An 18108-nucleotide genomic window follows, 5' to 3' on the forward strand; every position below is an offset into this window, starting at 1 on the left:
CGCGAATGAAAATTAGTGCCAGGACTGGGATTCGAACTTCAATTTCCCGCTTGTCGTGAGAGGTCGTCTTCCCATTATCTAAATCTTATTTTATTCGTTATTGTTCGTTGCATTTGTTCGGGGTGGACGTCCGATGATACCCGATGAAGTTCATCGTTGACCCATCAACTCAGTTTTATTATTATTATTGTTATTGTTATTATTATAACAGAGAGAAGCCAGCCCGCTGATCGATCACGCTGAGCTGCTACCGTACTGGCATCATTAGACAATCTGAACATGATTCATGGCCAGACCCAAACGTCCATAAGTCGTTAACCATGTGTCAAGGACCTGCACTCCTACGTTCCTTATATACACACTCCTGGAAATTGAAATAAAAACACCGTGAATTCATTGTCCCAGGAAGGGGAAACTTTATTGACACATTCCTGGGGTCAGATACATCACATGATCACACTGACAGAACCACAGGCACATAGACACAGGCAACAGAGCATGCACAATGTCGGCACTAGTACAGTGTATATCCACCTATCGCAGCAGTGCAGGCTGCTATTCTCCCATGGAGACGATCGTAGAGATGCTGGATGTAGTCCTGTGGAACGGCTTGCCATGCCATTTCCACCTGGCGCCTCAGTTGGACCAGCGTTCCTGCTGGACGTGCAGACCGCGTGAGACGACGCTTCATCCAGTCCCAAACATGCTCAATGGGGGACAGATCCGGAGATCTTGCTGGCCAGGGTAGTTGACTTACACCTTCTAGAGCACGTTGGGTGGCACGGGATACATGCGGACGTGCATTGTCCTGTTGGAACAGCAAGTTCCCTTGCCTGTCTAGGAATGGTAGAACGATGGGTTCGATGACGGTTTGGATGTACCGTGCACAATTCAGTGTCCCCTCGACGATCACCAGAGGTGTACGGCCAGTGTAGGAGATCGCTCCCCACACTATGATGCCGGGTGTTGGCCCTGTGTGCCTCGGTCGTATGCAGTCCTGATTGTGGCGATCACCTGCACGGTGCCAAACACGCATACGACCATCATTGGCACCAAGGCAGAAGCGACTCTCATCGCTGAAGACGACACGTCTCCATTCGTCCCTCCATTCACGCCTGTCGCGATACCACTGGAGGCGGGCTGCACGATGTTGGGGCGTGAGCGGAAGACGGCCTAACTGTGTGCGGGACCGTAGCCCAGCTTCATGGAGACGGTTGCGAATGGTCCTCGCCGATACCCCAGGAGCAACAGTGTCTCTAATTTGCTGGGAAGTGGCGGTGCGATCCCCTACGGCACTGCGTAGGATCCTACGGTCTTGGCGTGCATCCGTGCGTCGCTGCGGTCCGGTCCCAGGTCGACGGGCACGTGCACCTTCCGCCGACCACTGGCGACAACATCGATGTACTGTGGAGTACTCACGCCCCACGTGTTGAGCAATTCGGCGGTACGTCCACCCGGCCTCCCGCATGCCCACTATACGCCCTCGCTCAAAGTCCGTCAACTGCACAGTCCACGCTGTCGCGGCATGCTACCAGTGTTAAAGACTGCGATGGAGCTCCGTATGCCACGGCAAACTGGCTGACACTGACGGCGGCGGTGCACAAATGCTGCGCAGCTAGCGCCATTCGACGGCCAACACCGCGGTTCCTGGTGTGTCCGCTGTGCCGTGCGTGTGATCATTGCTTGTACAGCCCTCTCGCAGTGTCCGGAGCAAGTATGGTGGGTCTGGCACACCGGTGTCAATGTGTTCTTTTTTCCATTTCCAGGAGTGTATCTCCATACATGGGAGACATTCTAATTGAAAGTCGCTTGCACAGCGTCGGCGGATAAATACGATATTTCAGTGGCAGCGTTGTCAGTAATACGTAGCAAAGCTCCTTGCATGCGGGTCCAAAGGAATTTTTCATCATATTTATGAACAACACAGACACTGGAATATCATCCTGTTATGATTTTAGTACGGCTCTAAGTGACAAGGCATTATTAATCGATGTTCAGATTAACTGTTCGATTTACCCCTGTAACTAGGATTTGGAAAACACTTCCCAGACCATCTTCTTTCGGTTCAACATGTTAAGGGAGATGGTGGATAGAAGAGGTGCAGCACCACAAATTTTTGGTCCTGAACGCAGTAGTTGTTCTCATTCTTCTAAAAGAGCAAGCACGCTATTTATTTAATATGACCTTAGAACTCACGAATACACAGAAAGGGAAATGTGGGGAAGCTTCACTTCTAAATATTTGCTGACGTTACCACTGCTATCGAACATTACTCGATATGTAATAACCGTTACTGTGTGATGCCTGACATTTTTCCGCTACCGCTCTCAAAAAATGGATTATAAAACCTCGTTCGCTATCTAGTCACATAGGCGACTATCACTCCAAGCGAGGTTGAAACGGGATTCGCACGAAAACGCAACGTATTGCCATTCTGTGCTCCAGCTTTGGCGTACGTCTGCTCATTTCGTCTGAAACGTGTATGTACCTTCTATTTCAGACCGTAGCAAAGGCGGTCGAATTGTCCAAGCAGATGGCTCCACGGAATACTATCCGTATGGCCGTCGAAATAACACGGAACGAACCTGGACGGTATAGCAAGGCCACGTGTGGAGAAGATTACTCCCGTCACTCACCATGATCACACTACTGCACGCGCCCTCTGAATAGAAGGCTGACGTAAGTAGCTGAATCGGGACAGACGAAATGTCATGGATCGATATTGACTGCTTCCGTGTCGTTATCGCCATTAGCTGTAAGACTTAAAAGCATCTAACGAGGGAGCACTTGATTGCGAGATCGCTAATTCAATCTTCGGTAAGTCTCAATTGAAAGTGTTGTATTAACAATTATAATAGGAATAGTATTAGCTGCTAATGACACACCATATGCACGAAATGGACGTCGTCGACGTTCAAGAGATATTCAAAACAAGCCATTAACTTGCTCCATGAACACCGAATTAAAAATGGCGCTCCACAATGATAACATAGGTTTGCACCATCACTATTGTAAGCGAACTTCTTAGGCATTATAAACCGTGCAGGACTTTCAGCTAGGTTTTCATTCTTAAGGAATGCGTTTGGAATCATGTTGGTGTAACGTGGAGATGAGAACTTATGGATTGTGATGGCATGCAATCGAAAGCAAAACAATTTTTCATGCAGCCTATCATGAAAATGGCTAACTTTTAAGGAGTAGCTGCTGTTAGTGTGGTAATAAGTTTTATAGGCACTGAAAAAACAAGCATGTAGAGACTGAATTTGTCCAGTGGTTTGCTGGCCAGAGTGGCCGAGCGGTTCTAGGCGCTACACTCTGGCACCCCGCGACCGCTACGGTCGCAGGTTCGAATCCTGCCTCGGGCATGGATGTTAGTTAGGTTTAAGTAGTTCTAAGTTCTAGAGGACTGATGACCTCAGCAGTTAAGTCCCACGGTGCTCAGAGCCATTTGAAACATTTTGTCCAGTGGTTTCAATTGTTATGAGTTACACTGTCACACACTTTTCAGCTGGAATGGCTTGCTATAAGGGAATTTGATTCTTACACAAAGGCCAGTAATGGAGCAAATGCAAGATATTTTAGTCAGGTATTGGCTCTTGCCATAGCTGTAGTTCTGTTACACTTGTTTTCCCCCTCTTGGATGCTGTGAGATAAATATTCCCTACCGCTCTTGCAAGATTACGGCTATGAGAAACCACCTATAACAACTCACAGCACAATAAATAACTTTCTGGTCAGTTTACCATCCAGATCAACCATCGGAAAAGACTTATACTAAAGCGTTAAGGCATTGATATTAGTTGATTTTGATACATATCTCTTTGTACCTCTTATTTCCACGATTCCTTAAATTCATTTCCTCTGCAAATACCGATTGGTCGGAATGGAAAAGAAATTCGTTGCTGAACTAAGGGATAATATTGTTTAGTTCATCCACAAGTTTTCAGGACCATTCTGCAGTTTGCTCTGCATCGCCAAGTTGATGCTTTGTTTGAAATTTCGTTATCTTCTATCTTCCAATTCCGTATCACTGTTTGGGGTTATGCAACCATTCACTGCTTTCTTTGAATCACTGTAAAGCATTTCGCGCACAGTTTGACTTACCTAACATAGGAGGTCACTATCATGCACATGAGGCCTACGACAAAAACAGGCCGCTACGCGTACTACAGGAAGGTAGTCCTGCGCTCGCTTGCTCAAATCAGCAGTCAAACTACGTTTCCACACTTGTTAACTCGTAACTAGGCGTGTCCGTACAAACGAAAACTTTATCTCCTACTGGAATCCGCTAAATGCAATCTTGTGTTGCTTGAGGCTTCCCCGACGGACATGTATATATGGTAGGAGAAAAGAAGATGGCACATTAGGTCACGCAGTGTACCGTAAACCATCGCCGCGGACTTACATTTACAGGCCACCAGCTGTCACCATCCTTCGCAACGAAGTGGAATACTGAGGACGTTGTTCCACAGAGCACGAGCTATATCTGACTCGGACAGCTTATCCAATAACTTACTCCATCAGCGTAACACTTTCCAACAAAATGGATACTCCGAACGGGAGATTCGCCGTGCCTTACAACCGAAGCGGGTTACCCAAGGTGAGAAAGTGGAAGAAGGCGAAGAACAAAGGGGAATGGTCATCTTGCCATACATCGGCAGTGTCTCTTCAAAAATAGGAAGATTATTGAAGAGGCACAAAGTTAAATGTGTCTTTCGTCCGCCGGCAAAACTCATAGCCCTCTCCGGCTCATCTAACAGCTTTGGCCTAAGAAGACCCGGTGTTTACGAGATTCCTTGTAGCTGCGGCGTGTCGTACATCGGACAAACTTGTCGCACTATAGATGAGAGATGCACTGAACACCGACGCTACACTCGTCGGGAGCAACCAGAAAAGTCTGCAGTGGCCGAGCAGTGTCTCAGTACAGGCCATTCTATGAATTATCAACATACAAAAATTCTCCCATCGACGAGTTCAAACTGGGACAGTGTTATCAAGGAAGCAGTGGAAATACGTAGCTCGACGAATCTCGTTGAGACACGGGCTTTCAGCTTAGTACAGCTTGGGATCCAACACTGGCCATATTGAAGTCGCTTCGAGCAGAGAGGAGTACTATTAGTCATAAGACGGATGGCGATTCGCCACCAACATAAATATTCTGTTGACAACGGGAAGATAATCAAGGCGCCTACGTGGACGCGCATTTTTGCTTGCGGCTTCCGGCAGAGGTCGCTGGGGCGGCCGATGGCAGTGCAGAGCAGCGGCGGCAGCCTCTGCGCGTGCGCCGAAGTCTTTGGTTCTTCATCCTGTAGGTGGCGTTACTGTCCTTCCAGCTATCGGCTGATATCGTCAATATTGGCCATCGAATTTGGCGCCTCCACGCATGCGCACTTCCTGCCTAAGACTGGCATAAATAAGGGGCTCTGGTCCTGCATTAGCCCCTCTCCCGCTCCTCCCATCTCCTCAGCCATTGGCATCTTTGTTCTCCCCTCCCCCCCTCTCCCACCCGCCCCCTCACCTTTCTTCCCCTATTGGCACGTACCCGGACTTGCGCACGCTACGTGGACTTTCGCGCGCCGGAGATCATCGCCATCTGTGTCTCATGTGTGTGTGTGTGTAACGTCGTTTTGTGTTTTTAGTGTCCGCCGTCACGCTTCTACGTTCACTTGTGCCATCACTCGTCAGTGTTCTGTGTTCCGTGTCAACGTGTTTTCGGTGTCGTTATCGTCGAGTGTGAACGGCACCGCGTTTTTTTTTTTTTGTTTTGTGTAACTGTGACCACTATTTTTTAGCCCGTCACTATGTTCATTCTGTTTCTCCAACCTGTGTTCTGTCATTGTCAACACTATGGCTGAAGAGCGGCGTAGCATGCCGCTGCCAGCCTACCTGTTTGTATAGGTATTAAAATAACAATAAAGGAAAAAAAACCTGCCTTAGCAGGGATCTCCGGCGGTACTCCGAAAGGATACCGCCCTTCGATTGTGCCATTTCATCACTAATCGAAGACCTAGATTTTCAGGTGCCAGCCAGCCGAGAAGCAGCAGTCCAGCCAGCCAGTCCTCCAACAGCAGCAGCAGCAGCAGCAGCAGCAGCGGCCCCGGCGCCGGCCCCGTCCGCGGCAGCAGCTGCGGCATTCCTGCCAGCCGTCGTCAGCGTCAGCGCCAGCGCCAGCAGCGTGGGACTCTGGTCTTCGTCCGTCTTCGTCTTCATCCCTTTTCGTCTTCGTCTGTCCCAAGTTTCTTTCCTTTCCTTTTCCTCCTGTGCTTTTTTTAAATCCCTGTCGTCATGTCAGCCCCCACCACCACTACCACCACAGCCATAGTTTATACTTCCCCCTCCGGCGCCACCATCGCCATTACATGGTGTGCCCAGTCACACCCCACTCTCTCCTCTTCTCACTCTCACTTCGCCCTCGCTCTTTGTCGCCCCCTCTTTATCTTCTTCCTCCTGCTACTCTCCCTCTGATCTTTTCCCCCCACTCCCCCAGCCTCTCACTGCCGCTCCATCTAGGGTGGTGGCCCGTCGGGCCACTGCCAGTGCCCAACTCTCCCCATCGCCTTCGCCATCACCACCACCACCGTCACCGTCACCGTCGCCCCCCACTCCCCCAGCCTCTCACTGCCGCTCCAGCTAGGGTGGTGGACCGTCGGGCCACTGCCAATGCCCGACTCTCCCCATCGCCTTCGCCATCACCGCCACCACCGTCACTGTCACCGTCGCCCCCCACTCCCCCAGCCTCTCACTGCCGCTCCATCTAGGGTGGTGGCCTGTCGGGCCACTGCCAGTGCCCAACTCTCCCCATCGCCTTCGCCATCACCGCCACCGCCATCACCGCCACCACCGTCACCGTCACCGTCGCCGTCGCCGTCGCCGTCGCCGGCGCCGACTGCTGCGTCCACGCTGGGACCTGCCCCTTCCTGCCACCTCTGTAGCTCCCATCTCTCATATCACCACCCACCCTTCTGCCGCCATTAAACGCCCTAGTGGCACCCCCACATCCTCCGCTCCCAAAAAGGCCCCTCCTCCTCCTCCACCTCCCGCCCTCCTCTCTAGGCCCGATCCTTCCCTTCTCGAGGCCCGGAATCTCTCCCTCCTCCTACGCCAACACTTCCCTGGTGCCCCAATCTCTCTCCTCACTCCCAGACGGGATTCCATTCTCATCTCCTCCCCCAGCCCCTCCTTCCACACTGACATTCTCACCCACCTCCCCATCACCCGTTTTGGCCCAAACGCCTCCCTCATTCAGCTCAGTCGATCACAGAGGAGGAGTTGTTAGCGGAACTCAAGGCGCATTCCACACTGGAGGTGCGGCCAGTCCGCCACATTTTCATCTTGGCTGGCCCCATCTGCCTAATGCGGGTTTTCTCCGAGGCGCCCCCTCCGTTGACCATCTCCTGAAGGAGGGTGCCCTCCTCTTCAACCAGCCCGATAAGGTCGACGCCTCCCATTCCCCTCCTCAGTCCCTGCACTGCCAGAGGTGTCTGTGCTATAACGCGTACCCAAAAGCTGAGTGCCGCGAGGCCCCCACCTGCCCGCATTGTAGGCAATTGCACTTCCTCCAGCAGTGCCCTAACCTTCTTTCGCCTCCCTCCTGCAATACCTGCAATCTCCCCCATCCCACCTACTCCCAAAAGTGTAAAGCCCAACCCCCTCTGACCACTCCCGAACTCACCCTCCCTGTTCGTCCTCTGGACGCCCCCACCCCTCCTGGCAATTCCCTTCGCCCCCCCCCCCCCCACCATCACTGTGGACATCATCAGGTTCCTCACCATTTTCCTACAAAACGTCCATCCTTTCCAGCGCCCTCACACCCTCCAACATGTCTCCCTCGCCGCCCGTTCCATTTTACTCATAAAAATGTATGCCACCTACTCCAACAACCAGACCCATTTCACCTTCTCCCATCTTGACACCCTTGTCTAAATCCCTGTAATGGCGCGACAGCACCGTATCCTTTTCAACAACATCTGCTCCCTTCCCACCAACAAGAACCTCTTACTGCACAGCCTTGCCACCCACCATGCGTGGATGCCTTCCTCCTCAATGAAACTTTCCTCCAAACCGACCACACCGTCCACATGTCACCATAGCTCCTTCACCACTCCGATAATCCCCTCCCGATAGCGCGTGGCGGAGTTGCCATTGGTCACCACCGCCAGATCCCAGTTCGGCTCCAACCTCTCCTTCCCGACCCCACCAAACACCTGATGCTTAGTCTCTTCTTCTCCAGCCTTACCATCACCTGCGCTACCATCTATGTCCGCCCTAACGTCCCTATTCCCTTCGACTTCCTCTCCCACATTGACTGTACCTTCTCCTCCTACGTGATTGCCGCCGACCTCAACATCCATAGTCATTCCGCCGCCCAGTTACAGCGGTGGCAGCGGTTCCTCTTCTCCCTTCAAGGCGACCTCATCCCCATCCCCCAGCACACCCGATGTTATCTTCTCCTCCCCTAACTTCCTTGGCCGCATTACAGTGGATGTCATGAAGCCTATTGGTAGCGACCATCTCCTTGTTTCAGACGGTCGTCGCCCCCACCCTGACCCTCGTAATTACCCTCCCCCAAAATATGTCCATGACTATTCCCGTGCCAAATGGAATGCCTGCTGGGATACCCTCTCCACCCAGGTCGATAGCCATCCCTTCACCTACCACCACCCTGATGATGTAACCCATGCCCCCTCCTTTCTCCAACAGACCTTGTCAGAGGCCGTGGAGGCCCACGTCCCTACTGTCGCCATCCACCCCCACCGTCCTACCTAACCCCCACAGGCTGTCCTCCTCCGTGAATCCTGACATCTCTACCGTGCCTTCCTCCACACGCGTGACCTAGACAAACCACAACGCCACCAGCAACCCCAGTGACACATTCGAAATTTGCTCGCGGCTAAGACCTGCCGGTACTGGCTACAGACTTGCAACCATTTAAGTGCTACTGTACCTATAAACTCGTTCAAGTCCTGGTCAGCCTTCCGTCGCCTTATCAGAACTAAACCCTCCCTCTACTATCCTCTTCTCCATGATGATAATCCCTTCCCTGACACCCTTAATAAGGCCAGTCACTTTGCCTCTTACTTCTCCAATGTCTCTTCCATCCCCGATAAGCTCCAGTTCGATTTCTCCCTCTTCCCGGATGTCCGCTATCGAACTGATACCTCTGTCCTTCCCCTCGCTCCTGGTTTCCAGTACTTGGACAACATTGCACACACAGAACTCAATGCCCCTATCACTACACACTAAAACATTGCTACACTCTGCACGAAACGCAACAGTGTTCCTGGTCACTAACGTGTCACCTACTGTCACCTTCGTGAAGCTCCTGTCTCTTTCCTCTCCACCCTGGCCAGGCTCTACAATGTATGTAGTCCTGTCCACCGGTTACTACCCCGACCTGTGGAAAATCTCGCATATGCTGATGTTCCTTAAACCTGGTAAACCGCCGTCCGCCGCCTCCTCCTAATATACCACCAGCCTTACCTCGGTCTTCAGCAAGGTCCTGAAATCTATCTTCACCCACCGCTTCCACAAGCATCTCTGCCAGCACCGCCTCCTTCCCGTTACCCAGTGTGGCTTTCGGCCATCCTTCTCTTCCGACGACCTTCTCCTTCAACTCACTCATCTCCTTTCCGAACAGCTTAATTCCCGTCGCTCCGCAATCTTCCTCTCCCTGGACCTCGAACGTGCTTATGACCGCATATGGCATTCCGGTCTCCTCTTCAAGATCCAGACCTTCGCCCTTCCCATTAAATACGTCCGTCTGATCGGCTCCTTTCTCTCCCACCGTCCTTCCTACGTCACCATCCATAACACAGATTCCTACACCTTTTTTCCCTCCGCCAGTGTGCCCAAAGGCTCCGTCCTCTCTCCCCTTCTGTAGCTTTTATATACGGCGGACATGCCGCCGCCGTCACCCCGTCCACCTTCTCCAATTTGCCGATGACACTGCCTTCCTTGCTCTTGCCCCCACCCTGCAGCGCTCCCAACACCTTCTCCAGTCCCATCTTGACAGGTTCACCGCTTGGTGCAACCAGTGGTTGCTCAAGGTCAATCCCTTCAAAACCTAGGAGATCATTGTAGGCAACACCATCCCTTCCTTCCGCCTCCTTGAATTCTATCTCACCATCTATGGCCGTCCTATCGCCCTCACCCCCCGTCTCCGGACAATACAAGCCAAGGCATGCTCCCAACTCCCTCTCCTCAAGCTCCTTTCCGGCCATACGTGGGGTCTGGACCCCTCCACCATACTCCACACCTATAAATCCCTCATCCGCCCTATCCTTTGTTACACCCATCCAGCCTGGATCTCTGACACCCATACCTTTTATAAATCCCTTCAAATCATCGAATGCCATGGTCTCCACCTCACCTATCGCATCCATCTCCCCTCCCCGACGCGGATCCTGTACGATCTCATTCCGTTCCCCCACCTCCTCCTTTTCCTTGAAGGGATACAGATCCTGTACATCTCCCACAAACTCGATCCTCCTCACCCGCTTGTCTCGCCCATCCCCTCCCCCCCCCCCTGCCCGCTGCCGCGCCTGTATTCCCACATCCCACCTGGTCTCCATCTCTCCATCCTCCTTACCCTCTCCCAAGGTGGCTTCCGCCAGCTCCCCCTCTCTGATGATGTCCTCCTCCTCTCCATCTACCCCTCCTACCAACTTTGATCCTCCCTCCCTCTTCCTGTGTCTGTTCCTTTGGGCACCCTCCCTCCCTCTTCCCTTTCTCCCCACTCCTCCCCTGGGCCTCCCCTCCCCTGTCCCTCCACTCCCCCTCCCATCTCCTCAGCCATTGGCATCTTTGTTCTCCCCTCTCCACCCTCTCCACGCCCCCTCAAACATCTTCCCCTCTTGGCAGGTATATATATACATTATGGAATCTTGCTGTTATTAGTCCTATAATGATGGGAAGTCCATGGGCATTCTTATAATTTGTTACGCCTTTACTGGCGTATAATAAAATAAAATCATGCTAAAATTATTATCAGGTGCATAAGGCGCCACTTCCAGCAGGTAATGAGTACTGTTAAGCAGAAGAGACCTAATGCTATTAACAAGCCGTTATACTATTTATATCGAGTATTTATCTTCAATTAAATTTGGATTTAGTACTGTTAATCAGTAAGACTTCATAATAGCAGATTCCAATGGAAGATGCAATTTTCTTTAATACTTACACGCCGAGCTGCGAGGTAACAGGTTTGGAAACGCATTTTGTCTACTGAGCTGAGCGAGCGAGCGAGCGAGTTCAGGACTGCCTTCATGACGTACGAGCTGCGGCCTGGCTTTCTCGTTGGCCTCGCATGCACATCCTTCAAACAGTGTGGAGCATTCTTGAAACGCTCAAACACCAGCTTTTGCAACAAGTGCGCCTTGTCCTCCCCCGCATATCTGTAGTTTTTCTTATTCACTACAAGGTCTTACTGCTATGGATTTATTAGAAATCTGTACATAATGGTTTTTTTTCACTACACTGCGAATGATCTTCCACGTACGTAATTATATTTAGTACCTCATTCTTGGATGACGATTGTCCTTTACTACGTGTCACTGGCGACGAGATTTGTGGCTCCGTAACTGACAAGGATGATGAACTACATGGTATATGGTTCGACATCTACACTCCTGGAAATAGAAAAAAGAACACATTGACACCGGTGTGTCAGACCCACCATACTTGCTCCGGACACTGCGAGAGGGCTGTACAAGCAATGATCACACGCACGGCACAGCGGACACACCAGGAACCGCGGTGTTGGCCGTCGAATGGCGCTAGCTGCGCAGCATTTGTGCACCGCCGCCGTCAGTGTCAGCCAGTTTGCCGTGGCATACGGAGCTCCATCGCAGTCTTTAACACTGGTAGCATGCCGCGACAGCGTGGACGTGAACCGTATGTGCAGTTGACGGACTTTGAGCGAGGGCGTATAGTTGGCATGCGGGAGGCCGGGTGGACGTACCGCCGAATTGCTCAACACGTGGGGCGTGAGGTCTCCACAGTACATCGATGTTGTCGCCAGTGGTCGGCGGAAGGTGCACGTGCCCCTCGACCTGGGACCGGACCGCAGCGACGCATGGATGCACGCCAAGACCGTAGGATCCTACGCAGTGCCGTAGTGGACCGCACCGCCACTTCCCAGCAAATTAGGGACACTGTTGCTCCTGGGGTATCGGGGAGGACCATTCACAACTGTCTCCATGAAGCTGGGCTACGGTCCCGCACACCGTTAGGCCGTCTTCCGCTCACGCCCCAACATCGTGCAGCCCGCCTCCAGTGGTGTCGCGACAGGCGTGAATGGAGGGACGAATGGAGACGTGTCGTCTTCAGCGATGAGAGTCGCTTCTGTCTTGGTGCCAATGATGGTCGTATGCGTGTTTGGCACCGTGCAGGTGAGCGCTACAATTAGGACTGCATACGACCGAGGCACACAGGGCCAACACCCGGCATCATGGTGTGGGGAGCGATCTCCTATACTGGCCGTACACCTCTGGTGATCGTCGAGGGGACACTGAATAGTGCACGGTACATCCAAACCGTCATCGAACCCATCGTTCTACCATTCCTAGACCGGCAAGGGAACTTGCTGTTCCAACAGGACAATGCACGTCCGCATGTATCCCGTGCCACCCAATGTGCTCTAGAAGGTGTAAGTCAACTACCCTGACCAGCAAGATCTCCGGATCTGTACCCCATTTAGCATGTTTGGGACTGGATGAAGTGTCGTCTCACGCGTTCTGCACGTCCAGCAGGAACGCTGGTCCAACTGAGGCGCCAGGTGGAAATGGCATGGCAAGCCGTTCCACAGGACTACATCCAGCATCTCTACTATCGTCTCCATGGGAGAATAGCGGCCTGCATTGCTGCGAAAGTTGGATATACACTGCACTAGTGCCGACATTGTGCATGCTCTGTTGCCTGTGTCTATGTGCCTGTGGTTCTGTCAGTGTGATCATGTGATGTATCTGACCCCAAGAATGTGTCAATAAAGTTTCCCCTTCCTGGGACAATGAATTCACGGTGTTCTTATTTCAATTTCCAGGAGTGTATATCAATATCACTTTCACTTCTTAAGCACGTGGCGTCATGATTGTATTCCTCACGTCCGTTGTCCGAACAGCGGAGCGTTTACGACACCACACGTTCTGCTGACACATCTAGCAGAAGCGCTAATATTTCATCTGCCACTTCTGCTTCACTCTGCAAAATTTCGTGGGCTTCTTTCTGACGAAATGACAACTTCGGTAAATCTTGTTGTAGGTGTAATGCAATGTTTGCTTTATTTGTCGTCGCTATTGCTTTGCTTTGTATCAACACACTTGCGATGCGGCACTGTTGTCAGTTAATCGTAAACTAAGCAGCTCAACTACGCTCAATAGCCTCATGCTGTGCTCACTATTGTACACCTCGTGTCCCGCCCCCGGTTGCCATTAGGAGCCAATATTGTGGTCACAAGGCAGACAATATGTGGGGTGTTGAATGCCGTAAACATCATTGGCATATAGGGATCTCGCACTGATGGTGTTCGTTGTCAGATGTTAGTAAAGATGATGTCTAAAATTAACTATATGAAACATTGCACTGATCGTTAATCACAAAACTTTACTTCTTTCTCGTAGACGATGACGCACAAATAGGATATTGTCTCTTAGTTAACTGTGCAAATGACCGGAAAACAATATCGGTAGGTGTAGCTCGATTCTGTTGCCGTCAACGCATTAAAAACCGAATATTCTTAGATTGCAGATGTAATACCAATTTATCACTGCGCATAAATCTCTCATATAAACCGGACCACATATTCCTGTAGGATTATAGCCTACGGGAGCCAATATACAACGATAAGACCAACCAATTTCTCAAGTACACTTTTTCTATTAGGTAGAGACAATAGTGAATTATTAAAATATTTTTTCCGCATATCAGCAGATGTACGCTTTTATATTTCCGGTTTTCCAGATCAGCCTGCTGCACCTAACTTTTGAACCGTTTGTCTTTACTTTCTTAGAGAATATTAACGCTACGTCTGCTGTAGAGTCAAGGTTGGCCTCCAATACCTTTTCGTCCAGAAGCAAAACGAAAAGTACACCAATCATATGATTGGGATATAACCAGCTTGATTGCCTACCTCTTAGTTTTTGTTCATTAGTAACAGAAGTAAATTTTTTAAAGTTTCATATGTTTCTGACTCTGTAATCACTCTTCTCAAGACCTATTCCAAAACGAACCTTTCATGTAAACATGACGTTATTTAAGAACATACATAATCATTTTTTTGTATATTGAAGGCAGTCCTTGGCTAAAAACTGCTTTTAACAAAAAATGCAATATGTTTTTAATCAAAGACAGATTTTTCTCTATACAACAAACAGTTTAAAAACCTCTACAATACTGCACTGCATGTAACCGTATTATAAACAAAATGAATTATTGCAGTTGCTGTTAAGCCAACATACATGCTCCATAGATTGATAGAATTTCTACTCCTCTTCGTTGGTCTAGACTGTATCCCTGTTCGCCTCTATAGCTCAGTGGTCAGCGCGGCAGAATGCTGTGCGAGGGGCCGAGTTCGATTCCCGGCTGGACGAGGACGTAGCTAAAAGGGGAGGGGATCCGTAGATCCCGACACCCGGTTATCACCTAAGTGAAACTACACATGAAGTAGCTGCTGTTTAGTGAAATTGAAAGATATCTTGCCGGCCGGAGTGGCCGTGCGGTTCTAGGCGCTACGGTGGCAAGTTCGAATCCTGCCTCGGGCATGGATGTGCGTGATGTCCTTAGATTAGCTAGGTTTAATTAGTTCTAAGTTATAGGTGACTGATGACTTCAGAAGTTAAGTCGCATAGTGCTAAGAGCCACTTTTGAAAGATATCTTGATTTTATTTCATGCGACGAGAAAGGGATACGCACTATCCTTAGGCAGCAAGGACTACGATAGATTTAAACTATCTATACTTCGTAGCACTACAGGCTATCATCTCCCGTCCACTTGCAACTGAATGTAATGTACGTGCTACCGCTTGCTGTTTTTGCGCTGCTTGGTGTTGTAATAGTTCCTAATTGAGCTTGTAAGAAGAGGAAAATCGATTTTGATTCGTTCGATAGCATAATGATAAGATAAAAATAGGTATACACTGCTGCAATAGCCTGGTTATCTATCTACGGTGGTTTCATGGTAGCATCAGAGTCGTCATTTGGAAGCTGGTAGAATTTTGGAGTTGCAATACGTCATAAGGCACCAAAGCAGTAAATATCATTACAAATCACATTAAATTAAAATCAAAGCATTAAAATAAACTTGGATTTTTCTGTGTCAGCCAAAAGTAGCGTTTGTCAACAAAAAAATCACACAAATGCAATGGTAGCATTTATTTAAAAAAATTGCTTATTATTGCGTCATTAGTAGCGCAAAAGGCAAAATATCTCCCAATATGGTCACCCGATCTGTTACTCAGTTATTAAAACCAGTTCCTAAACATGACGGTGGAGAGGGGTTTGTAGATAGCGGAAGGTGTTTATGACGACAGCATTTTCTATAGTTCCATCGATTCTACAAATTCTTTTTCAGCGGGCTGTTTGAATTTGTCCGAGCAGTCTGCTCCCTGCATCCCTCTCTCCCCATTTCATCCAAACCTTATTTACACTCTTGTAATGCACAATTATATCGTAAAATATGCATTCATTGGTGCACTATCATATGACTAAACACGTACAATTAAGGGAAAAATATTATTCAGTCTTTTCTTGTGATGCATTTTATTTTATTTATAACAAAGCACAACAACCAATTTTTGTTCCAAACTCTCCACCGACTTGGTGTAGCTCTGCGTGTTGAGCCGCTGAGCTAGAAACCCCGGTATTCGGAGGCAAGGCGGTTTGAATCCATCCACCGGTAACTTTGAAAATGGTTTACTGTGGTTTCCCATTTTCAGTTTAGACAAATGCCAGGGTTAGTCCCTTACTATAGACTACAGCCAATTCATTCCGAATACCTTCCTTTCCTGACAGATTCTAGTTCCTTTAAAGAGATAGTGCCACTGCTTAAACAAAAAGAGCTGCATCCAATTCAAGCCGAAAAAGTCTTCTGCTGGCACAAAAAGCCGTAAAACAAATAAATAATATTCCAAATTCTTCTCATTCAGGTTCATACATTTGTCTGTCGGAACATTATTTCACGCAGAAAATGATTTTCCTTAGATTGCAACACAGATGTATATTTAAAAGAGAACATCTGGGAAATTTTAAGGTTGAATAATTCAATATCCTGTACATTTTGCACCAGAAATTGTTCGCTTCACTGGCGAACATGTATAACTTTATCCTAAATGACCTGTCGGTAATAACTACGTTGTTCCAAGGAATTAGCGCTCGTCACTTTCTGTTCACTTCCTCATCTCAAGCCTAGACCGGAAGAAGAAGAGTGAATTATGACCTTGGACGGTGCAGCAAGACTGGCGCATGACTTCTTCTCAGTGGTTTTCCAAAATACAGCACTCCTAAGTAAGGAGATTATTTCACCGTTTCGTGGAAACTCCGAGACCATTGTGGAATAATATGGTTTATAATTATTTATGGAAATTTTCAGAATAAATTAGAACTCTGAGTCTCTCTAAGGTCTTCTTTAACAAATCGGACCCAACCCTGGAGAAAACCCTAGCTACGTCCTTGGGCTGGGTCGGAGATTTTCTCCGCTTGGGGACTGGGTGTTGGCTTGTCTTCATTATCATTTCATCCTCATCGACACACAAGTCGCCGAACTGGTGTCAATTAAAAGTACTTGCACCCGGCGATCGGTCTACCCGACGGGAGGCCCTCGCCACAGGACATTCCGTTTCATTTCATTCCAATGTACTCGTAAAACTCTTGAAGTGGGGACAGATGTCTGGATAACCGTTGTACACTTTCCTTGTATTTCCCCTTGTTTACTATCAGCTGCGCCAATCGGAAGAGTTACTTTACCCATGGTTACCTGAACTCTGTGGCAGTTTCGAGCATTTTTTTTTTTTAATAACGTCATGTTTATGTGAATTTTAGACCATGAAATGTTTCCGGACGAAGTGGAATGCTGTATAAAAGGTATAGCGTACCATTAAAAACAAGTACTGTTGTTCATATCTTCGAAACGAATATAGTTACTAGTAAAGCTATCATGGGCACAAATATACCTCTGGTAGCTAAACAACATTTTTTATTTAGTTTCTGGAAAAAAGTTATTTGGGTTCATCAAGGTAAATAGGATACCTTTTATTAGTCTAAAGAGTCAATAACGCAGGGTGTTTCAAAGAGAATCTAGGTATTTCGAAAGCACATACTTATTACATTGTACGATGTACAACTATGAAACTTGGGACACATATTTACGAATCTCTCAATTTTAGATTACAGATGTTCAATATGTACTGCACCCGCGACACGAACTGTATCACACTGATGTTCGAATTCCTCCCACTCTCGGGTAATCATTTCCATCGTCACTGATATTACGGCAGTACAGATTCAGTTCTTCAACTCTTCTAGGTCGTGAGGTAACGTTACTTCATAAACATTGTCCTCAATGAAACCGACGGTAAGAAGTCACAGGGTGTGAAATCCGGTGACCGTGAGGACCACCTTTGAAATGATAATTCGTCAGCTGCTTGACGACCAATTCAACAGCTCGGAGGGGTTTCATCAAGATATTAAAGCACTTGGCGACTCCAGTGAATCGATGCCCCGTCTTGTTGAAATATGCAGTTGCCCACGTTCAGCATCGAAAAGAATCAGTTTCGTAACTGATACTGCTGATCGTTAACCGTGTTTCTACCGAAGAAGAATTGTCCATGAACAGATGAGAGGGAAATCGCACAAAACACATTCGCTTTGAGTGAATCTCATACACATTGGCAGTGAGCATTTGGGTTCTGTAGGCCCCCATTTGGACATTATGTTTGTTTTCTTTCTCACTCAAATGGAAAATCGCTTCATCACTGAAAATGGTGCGTGTTGCGAAAGTGTTATCATTGTCAATAGAATTCTGAAGCAAATCAGAAAATGACACAAGTTTTCATTGGTTATCATGACGAAGAGACAGCTGTAACTCGTACAGATTCAAAGCCAACCGGCACCTGACAC

The sequence above is a fragment of the Schistocerca gregaria genome, chromosome 4 (genome assembly GCF_023897955.1).
Source record: "Schistocerca gregaria isolate iqSchGreg1 chromosome 4, iqSchGreg1.2, whole genome shotgun sequence".
NCBI classification, from domain to species: domain Eukaryota; kingdom Metazoa; phylum Arthropoda; class Insecta; order Orthoptera; family Acrididae; genus Schistocerca; species Schistocerca gregaria.